Here is a 13,967-nt window from a genome sequence, read left to right as displayed (position 1 = left end):
TTCAGCAGCTTATACATTTACTTGGAGAGATATAAAAAGCTGCACTGCTTATTATGCAAAAGACTGTGGTGTTAACAGAACTTAATTTAATTAGTTTTCTTTTCTGAGAGTGGACTGGGCAGTGGGATTCTGTGGGCAGTTGACAAATGAAAGTTAGTAGTTTTGATAGTTCAAAGGGGGGCTTTGAGGGGGAAAAGAAAGGATTCATAGGTCTTTGTCTATGGTCTTCTATTCTTCTTCTGGCATTTGTCAACTTGCTACAGCCAACATGCTTAAAAAGGAACACCTAACAAGCAACCAACATGAATCTGACCAGACTCCGGGAGGCAGTGGAAGACAGGAGGGCCTGGCGTTCTCTGGTCCATGGGGTCACGAAAAGTCGGGCACGACTAAACGACTAAACGAACACATACACACCCCCTCAGTTATCGAGGTCTATCTGGCTTGAAGAGGAAAAGTTCCTGGAAAAATCTGGCATTTTGCTCACATGTGGACCCTACACATCTGGCTGGATAGCTCAGTGGTTTAGATATCTGATTGTGGAACCAGAGGTTGAAAAGGATAATGTGAGGAACTAATTCCCTCAAGAAGCGGAGCTGAGCTGATAACTGACACGTCACTCTTTCAGGGCGAAGCACCACATAGTGGTAAAATCCAGAAATTATAAAATTAGTATGAAATGAGCAACCTATGATATTTGTTAGCCTTATTTATTTAGGGAAACTATCTGGAAATCTGCCTCCTCACAGTTATACATTTTGCTTGGCGGGCTGTGTGCATTGTGTCAGATCCATGGCCTTCTCTCTTTCATCTTCCCGGCCTCCTACCAAGGAAAATGGCAGTCAAAGATGCAAGAGAGAAGAGGGAAGAGGTCAATCCTTATTCCAGAACCTGTTGTTTATATATATATATAAACAACAATTTGCTGCCTTTTTATAATACTCAGATTCAGCAGCCCGAGGCCCCATTCAGCCTAAAGATAGGGTTGACCCTGTGACCTTTTTCTATCTTTTTTCTGAAAAGTATTAAATTCAACTTGGTCATGTTTAGAATGGACTCAGTGGGAGTTGTGTTAGCCATGTCTAAATCGAATCACATTTATTTCAATGGGTCTATTTTAAACATGACCAAATCCAGACTGAACCCAGTGTGTGGTGCTTGTGAAAACAGTCTTAGGCTCAATTTGCCTGTATCTCCAGAATGTCTGGGGTGGGAGTTCACGTTTCTATGTACCACTGCTCTGTTATCTGAGTAAGTCTGCAGGAAAACTCCAGCTCTGATTTCAAAATCACGGAGGAGGAAAACTCCATCCATTGCCACTTGCAGTTCTTGAAGCCTGCTGTGTGTAATTCTAAAGTGAGTCATATTCAGCACAATATATGCAAATAAATACAAGCAGCATGAATGGAGCAGATATTTATCCACAGGAAATCTTCAAGCATTAATGGCAGTGAATCATAGAGCTTTAAGTATTCAGACACAAAACCACACCACAGGAAGAGCCCTCTGACAGAAAACATAACGACAATCCTCTTCTTTGTCAGAAGAATGTAAACTTGGTTTGGCAAGCTGTGCATGAAAAGCAATTTTTAATGGTTTTGGAAGTCTTTTCCCTCAGTGCTCATACAACTACAGAGAAATTGTTCTGAGGAACTCTTTATATGTGACATACATCCCTTCACACTGACACAATTCAGTATTGGGCAGAAATGGAGACTATTAGTGTCAAATAAATACTATATATTTACTCAAATGAATTAGCATTGTCCTTTGTTTACAGTTTGTATGAGGCTCACTGCAGGTTGAGGGGAAGGTCCCCAGCCAGAAAGCCCTTGGTTGGTCACCTGTCTGCCAGCAGGCCCAGCCAGAAGTTTACCTTGTGGCAGCAGAAGTGGGCATCTATTTTCAATTCCTATGGTGCTCCTGATGTAGTGCCGCTCACGATCACTGTGGAAATTGTGATAGGCTCATGGTGCTACCTGGAAGTCTGCAGCAGGGGCCAGTATCAGAGCATACAAGCCCTGTATGAAGGATGAGCTGCTTGTCAGCTCTTTGGTGAAAATGGACCCGACCTACCCCGAATTTGGGAAGGGACAACAAACAGGAATGACACTTGACAATGCTTGTGTCATGCCTGTTATTGTCCTTGATGGACCACAGGAAAGTAGCATCATTTTTTACCTCATCTTGTTTATGTCAGTCCAACCCGCTGTAGCACTGTTAAGATACATTCAACTACAATCCCCATCATACTGACACAGGGTTTCTCTTTTCAGGACTGATTCCCTGGTACACTGAGCAACTCTTAAATGAGACACTTGTTTTATACAGCATTCCTCAAGAGGTCTGATTATTATTCATAATAGAGCTGTGTATGAGGGGCTGTTGCCTGCCGAGTTTGATAAGAGACTCAAGATCCATTTTTACAACCAGATCCCCCGACACAGAAGAAAGCCAACCTTGTGTATCTGCAACAGCAGGCTGAAGCCTTGAAGAAGAACAGTCTGGAGTTTCTCCCTGCTAAGCATCCATTTCCTAGGAAGATGAGCAGACTGAGGTCCTTTCCTGCTAAGCATATTTGCTAATGTAAAGCTCTGGACTTTACTCTGTAAAGGCTGGAGCACAAGAATTCACTCAGACATGGTCAAGAGGATTTGGCCGTCTTTGAAAACCATCTAGCTCAAATGTAGCTTTAGGATCTGTTCGGCCACAGAGACTATACCTACAGAGGAAATGTATCTGCAGAGGAAGTCAGACTGTTGAACCGAGTAAACATATCCTGCCCTCTCCATTTTTGCAAACTGCAACTGCTTTTAAAGAACAGCCAAGGGAACACTGCAGAAAAACCAGCATGAAAAAAACCAGCTCCTTATCTAGATGTTGGGTCGCTCACCACTCTGGTCCATACACTCATAATCTCGAGATTAGACCACTGTAATGCTCTCTACGTGGGGCTGCCTTTGAGATCTATGCGGAAACTCCAGATGGTGCAGAATGTGGTGGCCAGACTTCTTACTGGGGTAAGAAAATAACAACATATTACTCCTACTCTAGCCGCCTTGCACTGGCTGCCCGTTCGGTTCCATGTAGATTTCAAAGTTTTAATGCTTACATATAAAGCCCTAAACTGTTTAGGGCCTCATTACCTCACAGAATGCCTTCTCCCACCTAGGTATCACGTGATCTAACCAGGAGTTGAGACTGAGGAGCTTAACGCTGAGGGAGGCCCGGAAGGAAAAAACAAGAAACCGAGCCTTCTTGGCGGTGGCTCCTCATCTTTGGAATACCTCCCTCCTGAGATCCGTATGGCCCCTTCCCTGGACATCTTCAAATGCCAACTGAAAACCTGGCTGTTCAAGCAAGCCTTAGCTCCATCCACTGCCAGATTTTTTTTCTCTTGTGTCTCCTATCTGGATCTTTGCATTTTTAGTAATACTGTGGTGCCTCGCATAGCGACGTTAATCAGTGCAGCAAAAATCGCTGCAAAGCGATTTCGTCGCTATGTGATTTTTAAAAGCCCATAGGAATGCACTGAAACCCCTTCAATGCGTTCCTATGGGCTTAAAAACCTCACCTTAAAGCGAAAATCCTCCATACGGCGGCCATTTTCGCTGCCCGGTAAGCGAGGAATCCGTGCAAAAACACAGCGGGTGGCCATTTTTTTTAAACTCGGTGGCCATTTTGGAACCACCGATCAGCTGTTAGAAAATCATCGCTTTGCGATAATCAGTAAGCGAAACAGGGTACCAATCATCGCAAAGCAATTTTTCCCCATTTAAAACATTGCAATGCGATCACAAAAGCAATCGCAAAAAGTTCGCCGGTATGCAATTTCGTCGTTAAACGGGGCGCCCATTAAGCGAGGCACCACTGTATGTTGTTATGTTTTTAAATTGTACTTAGATTTGATATGTTGTCACCCACACAGAGTAGTTGGTACGACTAGATGGGTGGGCTATAAATGTAACAAATAAATAAATAAATGAGTTTTTTTCTAATAGTCAATGTCGGTACCTTTGCTTTTTGTAAAACATTCCTAGGCATTTCAGAGCTCAGTTTTAAATACACTTGCTAAAGCAAACCCAAATACATTTAAATGTGCTTACGTGTTGGCTCTACAACTGTACAGCAGCCCACGACCAACAAGAAGCTGCAGACAACTATTCACTGTGCTTGTTGCATCTGGGAGCTTCGCTCAGAAATTTGTTTGGAGTAAATGGACACATATAAATGAAACTAGGAAAAGCACTGGAAACATTATTCTCAGAAAAAGTGTGTGTGTGGGGGGGGAGAAGAATGTGTTCATAGGCTTTTGTTCTGAGTATTGCTTGTTATCACAACTGCAGTTACCTGGTCTCTGTCTTGCTGTGGCATTCTCTTTATGGACTAAGTCTTCATTTTGTTGATGAGTACCCTCACTGGACATCATCTTTCCCTAATGGAAATGCTGGTCTCTCACACACAGTTGCCGGAATGGGGGGGGGGGGGGACACTCCAGAGACACATTCAGTTACACTCCAGAGGTTGAACTTTTCAGCATCTGAAATATAAAAGTAAGAAAACAGATGTTCAGAGCATTTGGGTCAGTAAATTAGCACTGGCACGAAGAAATCTCCTTCAATAGATATTGGACTCCTTGGTCAAAATCCTGTTGGGAGTTTTTGCTGGTATAAAGCAAATTCAGAATACCAGCAGATATATTATCAGTTGCATAGTGAGCCACACAAGTTGCTATTCAACAGAACATGCTATATTTCAAGATTCACATCTAGATATACCTGCAAGCATATGCTCATTTTATTAAAAAATGTGTTCTCTTTCTTGCCAAGTTAAAATGTTGCATTTTAAGAGAACCTTGTTATATGACATGTCATTCCTTGGCAATTAGCTTGCCCTGCACTGACCAGAGGGCTGGACTTGATGGCCTTATTGCCTTTCCTCCATTATTCTTTGAATTTATGGTAATTTTTAATTATTTTTTTATTGTCTGCCTTGTATTGTTTGTTCTTATATTTTATTTTATGGTATTCTGTAAATCAGGGGACATGGTGGCTCTGTGGGTTAAACCCCAGAAGCCTCTGTGCTGCAAGGTTAGAAGACCAGCAGTCATAAGATCGAATCCATGTGTCGGAGTGAGCCCCTGTCACTTGTCCCAGCTCCTGCCAACCTAGCAGTTTGAAAGCATACAAAATGCTAAATGCGAGTAGATAAATAGGTACCACCACGTTCCATGTCTAGTCGCGCTGGCCATGCGACAACGGAAGATTGCCTTCGGACAAACACTAGCTCTATGGGTTGGAAACGGAGATGAGCACCGCCCCCTAGAGTCGAACACGACTGGACTGAATGTCTAGGGGAACCTTTACCTTTACCTTATTCTGTAAACCACCCAGAGTGGCCGGGGTTGCCAGATGAGTGGTATAGAAATTAAACAAACAAACAAACAAATTGCTGCTCCATCCAAATATACAAGACATTTGTTGAAGCACTGTGCTGGCCTTTACCAACAGCTCAGAAAAATACTGTCTGGTTTCATCTAATGCCCAACCCTGATACTGTCCGTGCCTTGGAAAGGCATATAAAATTGCAAAAGACAAAGCTAAAGAATGCTTTCCTTGCTATTTGGGACTGAGAAGAAAAATAACATAAAACATTGAAAAAAATCTCTTTCAAAGTACCCAGTATTTAGCTGCCACTATGTACAAGTAGCTCCAGCGCTAATGAAGTGGTTGGGCCAAAGCCGAAAGGACGCTCAGCTGTGGACGTGCCTGGAAGTGAAAGGAAAGTCCGATGCTGCAAAGAAAAATATTGCATAGGAACCTGGAATGTAAGATCTATGAACGTTGGGAAGCTGGAGGTGGTCAAACAGGAGATGGCAAGAATAAACATCGACATCCTGGGCATCAGTGAACTAAAATGGACAGGAATGGGCGAATTCAGCTCAGATGATTATCATATCTACTACTGTGGGCAAGAATCCCGTAGAAGGAATGGAGTAGCCCTCATAGTCAACAAAAGAGTGGGAAAAGCTGTAATGGGATACAATCTCAAAAATGATAGAATGATGTCAATACGAATCCAAGGCAGACCATTCAACATCACAATAATCCAAGTTTATGCACCAACCAGCATTGCTGAGGAGACTGAAATTGAACAATTCTATGAAGATTTACAACACCTTCTAGAACTGACACCAAAGAAAGATGTTCTTCTCATTCTAGGGGACTGGAATGCTAAAGTAGGGAGCCAAGAGATAAAAGGAACAACAGGGAAGTTTGGCCTTGGAGTTCAGAACGAAGCAGGACAAAGGCTAATAGAGTTTTGTCAAGAGAATAAGCTGGTCATCACAAACACTCTTTTCCAACAACACAAGAGGCGACTCTATACATGGAAATCACCAGATGGGCAACATCGAAATCAGATTGATTATATTCTCTGCAGCCAAAGATGGAGAAGCTCTATACAGTCAGCAAAAACAAGACCTGGAGCTGACTGCGGCTCTGATCATCAGCTTCTCATAGCAAAATTCAAGCTTAGACTGAAGAGAGTAGGAAAAACCACTGGGCCACTCAGGTATAATCTAAACCAAATCCCCTATGAGTACACAGTGGAAGTAAAGAACAGATTTAAGGAACTAGATTTGGTGGACAGAGTGCCTGAAGAACTTTGGATAGAGGCTCGTAACATTGTCCAGGAGGCAGCAACAAAAACCATCCCAAAGAAAAGGAAATGCAAGAAAGCAAAATGGCTGTCCAACGAGGCCTTAGAAATAGCAGAGAGAAGAAGGGAAGCAAAATGCAAGGGAGATAGGGAAAGTTACAGAAAATTGAATGCAGACTTCCAAAGAATAGCAAGGAGAGACAAGAGGGCCTTCTTAAATGAACAATGCAAAGAAATAGAGGAAAATAACAGAAAAGGAAAAACCAGAGATCTGTTCAGGAAAATTGGAGATATTAGAGGAACATTTCGAGCAAAGATGGACATGATAAAGGACAAAAATGGGAGGGACCTAACAGAAGCAGAAGACATCAAGAAGAGGTGGCAAGAATACACAGAGGAATTATATCAGAAAGATGTGGATATCCCGGACAACCCAGACAATGTAGTTGCAGACCTTGAGCCAGACATCCTGGAGAGTGAAGTCAAGTGGGCCTTAGAAAGCATGGCTACCAACAAGGCCAGTGGAGGTGATGGCATTCCAGTTGAACTATTTAAAATCTTGAAAGAGGATGCTGTTAAGGTGCTACATTCAATATGCCAGCAAGTTTGGAAAACCCAACAGTGGCCAGAGGATTGGAAAAGATCAGTCTACATCCCAATCCCAAAGAAAGGCAGTGCCAAAGAGTGCTACAACTACCGTACAATTGCACTCATTTCACACGCTAGCAAGGTTATGCTCAAAATCCTCCAAGGTAGGCTTCAGCAGTATGTGGACCGAGAACTCCCAGAAGTACAAGCTGGATTCCGAAGAGGCAGAGGCACTCGAGACCAAATTGCTAACTTGCGCTGGATTATGGAGAAAGCCAGAGAGTTCCAGAAAAACATCTACTTCTGCTTCATTGACTATGCAAAAGCCTTTGACTGTGTGGACCACAACAAACTATGGCAAGTTCTTAAAGAAATGGGCGTGCCTGACCACCTTATCTATCTACTGAGAAACCTATATGTGGGACAGGAAGCAACAGTTAGAACTGGATATGGAACAACTGATTGGTTCAAAATTGGGAAAGGAGTACGACAAGGCTGTATATTGTCTCCCAGCTTATTCAACTTATATGCAGAATACATCATGCGGAAGGCTGGACTGGAGGAATCCCAAGCCGGAATTAAGATTGCCGGAAGAAATATCAACAACCTCCGATATGCAGATGACACCAATCTGATGGCAGAAAGTGAGGAGGAATTAAAGAACCTTGTAATGAGGGTGAAAGAAGAGAGTGCAAAAAACGGTCTGAAACTCAACATCAAAAAAACTAAGATCATGGCCACTGGTCCCATCACCTCCTGGGAAATAGAAGGGGAAGATATGGAGGCAGTGACAGATTTTATTTTCCTGGGCTCCATGATCACTGCAGATGGAGACAGCAGCCACGAAATTAAAAGACGCCTGCTTCTTGGGAGGAAAGCGATGACAAATCTTGACAGCATGTTAAAAAGCAGAGACATCACCTTGCCAACAAAAGTCCGAATAGTCAAAGCTATGGTTTTTCCTGTCGTGATGTATGGAAGTGAGAGCTGGACCATAAAGAAAGCAGACCGCCGAAGAATTGATGCCTTTGAATTGTGGTGCTGGAGGAGACTCTTGAGAATACCCTGGACTGCAAGGAGAACAAACCTATCAATTCTAAAGGAAATCAACCCTGAGTGCTCACTGGAAGGACAGATCCTGAAGCTGAGGCTCCAGTACTTTGGCCATCTAATGAGAAGAAAAGACTCCCTGGAAAAGGCCCTGATGTTGGGAAAGTGTGATGGGAAGAGGAGAAGGGGACGACCGAGGATGAGATGGCTGGAAAGTGTCTGCGAAGCAACCAACATGAATTTGACACAACTCCGGGAGGCAGTAGAAGATAGGAGGGCCTGGCGTGCTCTGGTCCATGGGGTCACGAAGAGTCGGACACGACTAAACGACTAAACGAAACGAAAATGTAACAAAGCTGTTGTTACAACTAAAGAGCAGATGATTAACTATAAGTTACATGAGTGCCTATTGAAACTGTATCTATGTTGTTTGTAACTAGTTGTTTACAAGCCCTCTTCTCTTTTATTCCTTTTTTGGAAGTGTAAAGATGGCAACTCCCAGGATCTACAGATAAGGGAAGTTGAAAGCACACCATTTTTTTAAAATCTTGAGCCACTAAGGTGTGAAAACCACCCTTTGACGGGTCATGCTCACTCAGGCTGACCTACCTCACGGCTTTGCGTGTTATGGTAGGAGGAAGAGAAAAGCCACCTGCGTTGTATTGACCTCATCGGAGGAAATGCAAGATACAAATATAACTAAGTGGTCCAAAAGGGTTTGAACCTCAATGAAACTGGGCCTGGATTACTGTAACATACTCTATGTGGAGCTATAAACAAACAAATTTGGTTTGGGTTTTTGTCAGAGACATAAGCCCTACCTCATGAGCCACATATTCAAGGCTGGGCCAAATTATTTTTCCTGGCTCCAGCAGAGAAGCTCATGGTACCCACTCTGCACACACAAACTTTGAGATAGGAAATCCCATAAGCACCTCATCTATAGCAATAAAAATCCCTTGACAACACTAAAATTTGTTTGAATAAAGTGGAGAAAAATACCTACTATATCCTAAGATTTAACATTATATTATATCTGACAAAAAAAAAAAACACAACACGCTTTCTCATAACATTAGAAAGTTATTGTGGATATTAGTAGAATGACTGTTTTTAAGTCATTACTAAGAAGTGCTATTTGAATTTACTCATGTTGTACTAAAAATTAATCACTAGTTTAAAAAAAGGAAGAAGAGATGCAAAACCACCAATTTGTAAAGAACAAATAGTGTAATTTCACTTCTAAACAAGGAGGCAGACACCTATTTTTCACTACAGTGGCACATTTAGTATCTGATGCAAATGCAGGTGGAGCCCTCAGTGAGTGCCCCCTGCCTCAGTTCTCCATCCTTGCCTTAAGACTCTTGAAGTCAGACCTCAATATAGGGGTTAAATAGGAATTAAATGGGAGGGAGGCAGAGACAATAAGCTGATTGAGAAAGATGGAGAAGAGTGTCATAACTGATTTCGTTTCCCTTTCTGCTGGACTAGGTTTTTCTCTCTTGTTTTCTGTTGGATTATGGAAACTACCCTGCCATGGGCATTTAACGTCACCCAAGTACAACTACAAACCAAGATCTTCCTCCTACCACTATATAATGCTGTTCATTTGGCTACAATTGGCTCATCTAGTGTGCTAAATTGTGTGTTTCAGGGCAGGGCGACAGAGGACGAGGGCAAAGTTTGAATGTCCAGCAGCCTTTTCTCTAGCAAGATTGGGAGAGACAACCACCCGATAAGCCTAGGGGTAGAATTTCAAAATGGGGGCTGCAAACTCAAGTGAAACTCCTTATATTTATAATCTCCATTTTGAATTTTTTTAAAAAACCAAAAAACCTGGGATAGACATGTGGCCATAATTTTTGGGCCCCGCGCATCAATCTCAGCACTGTGGTACCCAACCTGATGAAGACCATGACAGGGCCTAAGCTAGCTTCTTTTTTAAAATCTTTAGCAGCCTGATAAAGGCTTCAACTACCTATCACATCAAATAACATAATGGGAGATTGTGAGGAATGGTGATGATGATGCTTGTGGGAAAGAGGGGGAAGTGGGATCTTAGGAGGAAAAGGTGATGCTGAAGAGAGGATAGGACAGAGGCCGTGCCGTGGGATGGAAACCTCTTGTGATCTACTGGTATTTAATACCCACAGATCAGTGAAAGGCAGATCTTTTGGACAATGAATTCCATCACTGTGGCCGTTAATTGTGTTTGCTGATGCTGACTTGAGCTGTTGTCAAAAACATCTAGAGGATGCTAGGCTGCATTAATTTGACCCAACTCCGGGAGGCAGTGGAAGACAGGAGGGCCTAGCATGCTCTGGTCCATGGAGTCACGAAGAGTCTTAATGACTAAACAACAAATAAGAACTCTAATAATAACAATAAGTCAACAATTCAATTATTCACAGGACTTCCTGGGTAGTGAATACTCAGAAGAGGCTTCCCATTTTCTTATTTGGGACTGAATGATTCATAGGATCCCTTCCAGCTCTGCAGTTCTAAGATTTACACAATATCTTCTCTGATGTGATGCTGCGGTGAGGTTGTGATTAATTTCCCTTGTATTAATATCAAATTCCAAAAGATCTCCTGTATGGAGAATTAGTGCATGGCAAGCGCTCCAGAGGGAGACCACAGCTGCAATACAAGGACATCTGCAAGCAGGATCTGAAGTCCTTAGGAATAGACCTCAACAGATGGGAAACCCTGACATCTGAGCGTTCAGCCTGGAAGCAGGAGGTGCAGCATGGCCTCTCCCAATTTGAAGAGACCCTTGTCCAGCAGGCCGAGGCAAAGAGTCAGTCCCGAAAGCAGCAAAATCAGGGAGCTGGACAGGGGACAGATTGCATTTGTCTTCAGTGTGGAAGGGATTGTCACTCCTTGCTGTTCCAAGACGACTATTCAGAGCACATTGCCACAGTCTCTCCAGACTGAAGGATGCCCGTTATTATTAATATCATATTCATTTTAATATAAATTACATAAACAGAAAACATTGGGAATGTCTCTTTGCAGAATGGCTGAAATCCCACTGTTTGGTGTAATTAGTCAAAATTAGACTTGGCCCCTTGAATTAGGAGGAACTAGTGAGTCAACTGCTCTGTAAACTTCGGACACCCGCGGGCTTCGCCCTTTCCATCAAGCGAACGAAGCCTGCCTTCTGGGCGGGCGCGACGGAGGGGGGGCGCCTACTCGGAAGGAAGAGTCGCTGCCAGCCTTCCCTATCCCAGCCCTGCCCGTGACCCCCGGGAAACGGCGCCCCAACCTCTCTCGCAGGGGGGGCTGCTCCTCCTTTCACTGCACTACCCCATGGCTCGGGGAGGATTTGAACTCAGGTCCCCGGAGTCTTATAACCCGAGCCTTTCTCCACTATACCACACTGCCTCAGAACAAAGTGCTTAAGGGATCGCTGGGAAGGATGATGCTGCCCTTCCTTCAGGGTCTCGGATAGCTGGTCCCGCCTTCTTCCTCCCTCCCGCCCGAAATTCTAGGGCACCCCATCTTCAGTTGCAGGAAAATGCCAAGTTAACGCGGAGGTGATTTTAAGCTCACCCTTTTCCGTCCTCCCCCCCCCCACTTCGAAATAAGGAGGAAGCAATGTGTGTTTGTGGCCGGGGGGGGGGAGATAGGGAGGACAGATCGGAGCGGAAACCGGCTGAAGGAAGCCTTCACACTCCAAGTCTGTGGAAGAAGAGGCAGGTACAAAAGGGTTCCAGGGCCCATCATCCACACTCACCTAGCACAGCGCCGGCGAGAGGCTCTCCAATTTCGGAGCTCCAAGCCTAGCGAACAGCTCTGGCGTGCCGGGAAGCTGGCGCCACTTCGGAGATCACGTTCGTGGTTTTTGGGTTGTGGTGCCGGATGCCCTGCCGGTGCCTTCCCCGGAGAGGAGGAGCAGGCCCGTGAGGAGTCGTGCGCAAGCGGCTCAGCTCCAGGACGCTCCGGGGGGGGGGGGGACTTTCTCTTTCCCGCGCTCGCTTTCAGGCACGGAGGGCGGAAGGCACTTTCTCCCCCGACCGCCTTTCAGCCTCGGGAGGTTTTTCCTGGAAATCCGAAGGCACGTCCCTCTTCCTTCCTCCTCCTGCCATCCTCCAACCCCTCCCCCGCTCTTGCCGGGCAACCTACGGACAATCGCTGTCCCATCTTAGACCCACACGGAGGTCAAGGGCGTGGGAAACTCATTAGTAATATTTATTTATTTATTTATTTATTTATTTATTTATTTATTTATTTATTTATTTTGCGCGAGGTGCTCAGCGGACAAGCCAGCAGAAGCCTGCCCACACTGGGAGACATTTCTTGGCATCTTGAAACCGGATTGACTGGGCGTGGGAACGCTACGAATAGCTCTTTCCGGAGCAGATAACCGTGAGGGGGGGGGGGAGGGTTTCCTCCAAGTCCGCGTTAGAAAAGGAAAGGCTTTGCGTCTTTGATTTTTAAAAGGAAAAAACTGTTTGCAATGTAGTGCTCCACTCCCTGCATCTTACCGATTCCTGGACTCCTGTTATTACTAGAAGGAAAGACACTTCACACGCACAAGTTCATCCCCGTGTTAGCATCTGTGTAGCTCTTCTGTGATTCAGCTCCAGCTCTTTAAACACCAAAGGCTGTTTGTTTTTTTCCAGTTGTGAATATACTCTTCAAGATGCCCAATGCATTTTGGCCACACTTGTCATACGCTGGATGAATATTCTCACTGTGAACAATGTATAAATTTTTAGATGACATGTGTATTATGATGTTAAAAAAATGTAAACATGGCAATAAGCTGTCCCCCTTTTTGTTTTACTCAATACAGTCTCTGAAGAAAGCCATAAATTTAATCCAAAATGCACTGGTCGATTTTAAACTAAAGTAAACTGTGATTTATTTTCTTATATTGTGAGACTTCCGTTTTTTCTTCAGAAACAGAAGGACACAAGGAGGAATATAACTAATTTTAGGGAAAGGTGTACTTGTCTGCTCTGCAGCTAAACTGGGGTGTGAATGAATGCCGTGGAGTTGAAGGTGTATTTGAGGGAATGTTGACCTGATGCCATTTGTATGGGGAGGAATGAAGAATGTGTATGAATGTCGAGGGGTATACACGTATGAATGCCCAGTTTTGCACCTGGCTCCAGCATCATTGGCTGCTGTCTGTGTTTTCCACCCGGCCAACCATCATCACGGTTGGTTAGAGCTGCCACATCCAAAGTCAGGATAGCCATGGTGAGGTCTAACTCAGAGAAACTAGAAGTGAGTCAGATGCCCATAATCTGCCTCTTCACCCACAGTTCCCAGGATCGATTCTAAGATTCCCTCTCAAAACTGCACATTCAGCTGGTGCAGTTTTTCCTTCCTCCTTCCAGCTTCATTTGGCTAAGGAAAGAACAGGAAACAGGGAACGCAAAATAAGAACAAAGAGGCAAAGAGAAGGAAATGGAAAAATGAGGAAGTGGAAAATTTGTGCCTGTAAAATGAAGTACAGTAAGGGAATACAGTGGTGCCTTGCTAGACAGTTACCCCCACATGACAGTTTTTTCACTAGATATTGGCTTTTTGCGATCGCTATAGCGATTCTCAAAACAGTGATTCCTATGGGGGAATTTCGCTGGACAATGTTTGGTCCCTGCTTCGCAAACCGATTTTCGCTAGACGATGATTTTGACAGCTTCCTTCACGCTCGC

The 13,967-nt window shown here is 44.1% G+C and overlaps 1 protein-coding gene across 3 annotated transcripts in view; it reads right to left on the bottom strand.

The window, feature by feature from the left end:
- Positions 1-12,399, bottom strand: part of LOC110071027 (uncharacterized) — a 41,982-nt gene extending 29,583 nt beyond the window's left edge. Inside the window, exons 1-2 of one of the 3 annotated variants that reach the window (XM_078388712.1) lie at positions 12,038-12,399; positions 4,351-4,540 (exon numbers count right to left, since the gene is read on the bottom strand). The gene's annotated coding sequence lies outside the window, so the exon portion shown is untranslated. The remainder of the gene's footprint in view (positions 1-4,350; positions 4,541-12,037) is intronic. The other 2 variants (XM_078388716.1, XM_078388715.1) reach the window with 2 other exon arrangements.
- Positions 12,400-13,967: the final 1,568 nt, after the last annotated feature.

This window comes from Pogona vitticeps, chromosome 2, assembly GCF_051106095.1.
Source record: "Pogona vitticeps strain Pit_001003342236 chromosome 2, PviZW2.1, whole genome shotgun sequence".
Classification (NCBI taxonomy): domain Eukaryota; kingdom Metazoa; phylum Chordata; class Lepidosauria; order Squamata; family Agamidae; genus Pogona; species Pogona vitticeps.
Note: the sequence above shows the minus strand (reverse complement) of the source record. Positions and strands in the feature narration are given on the sequence as shown.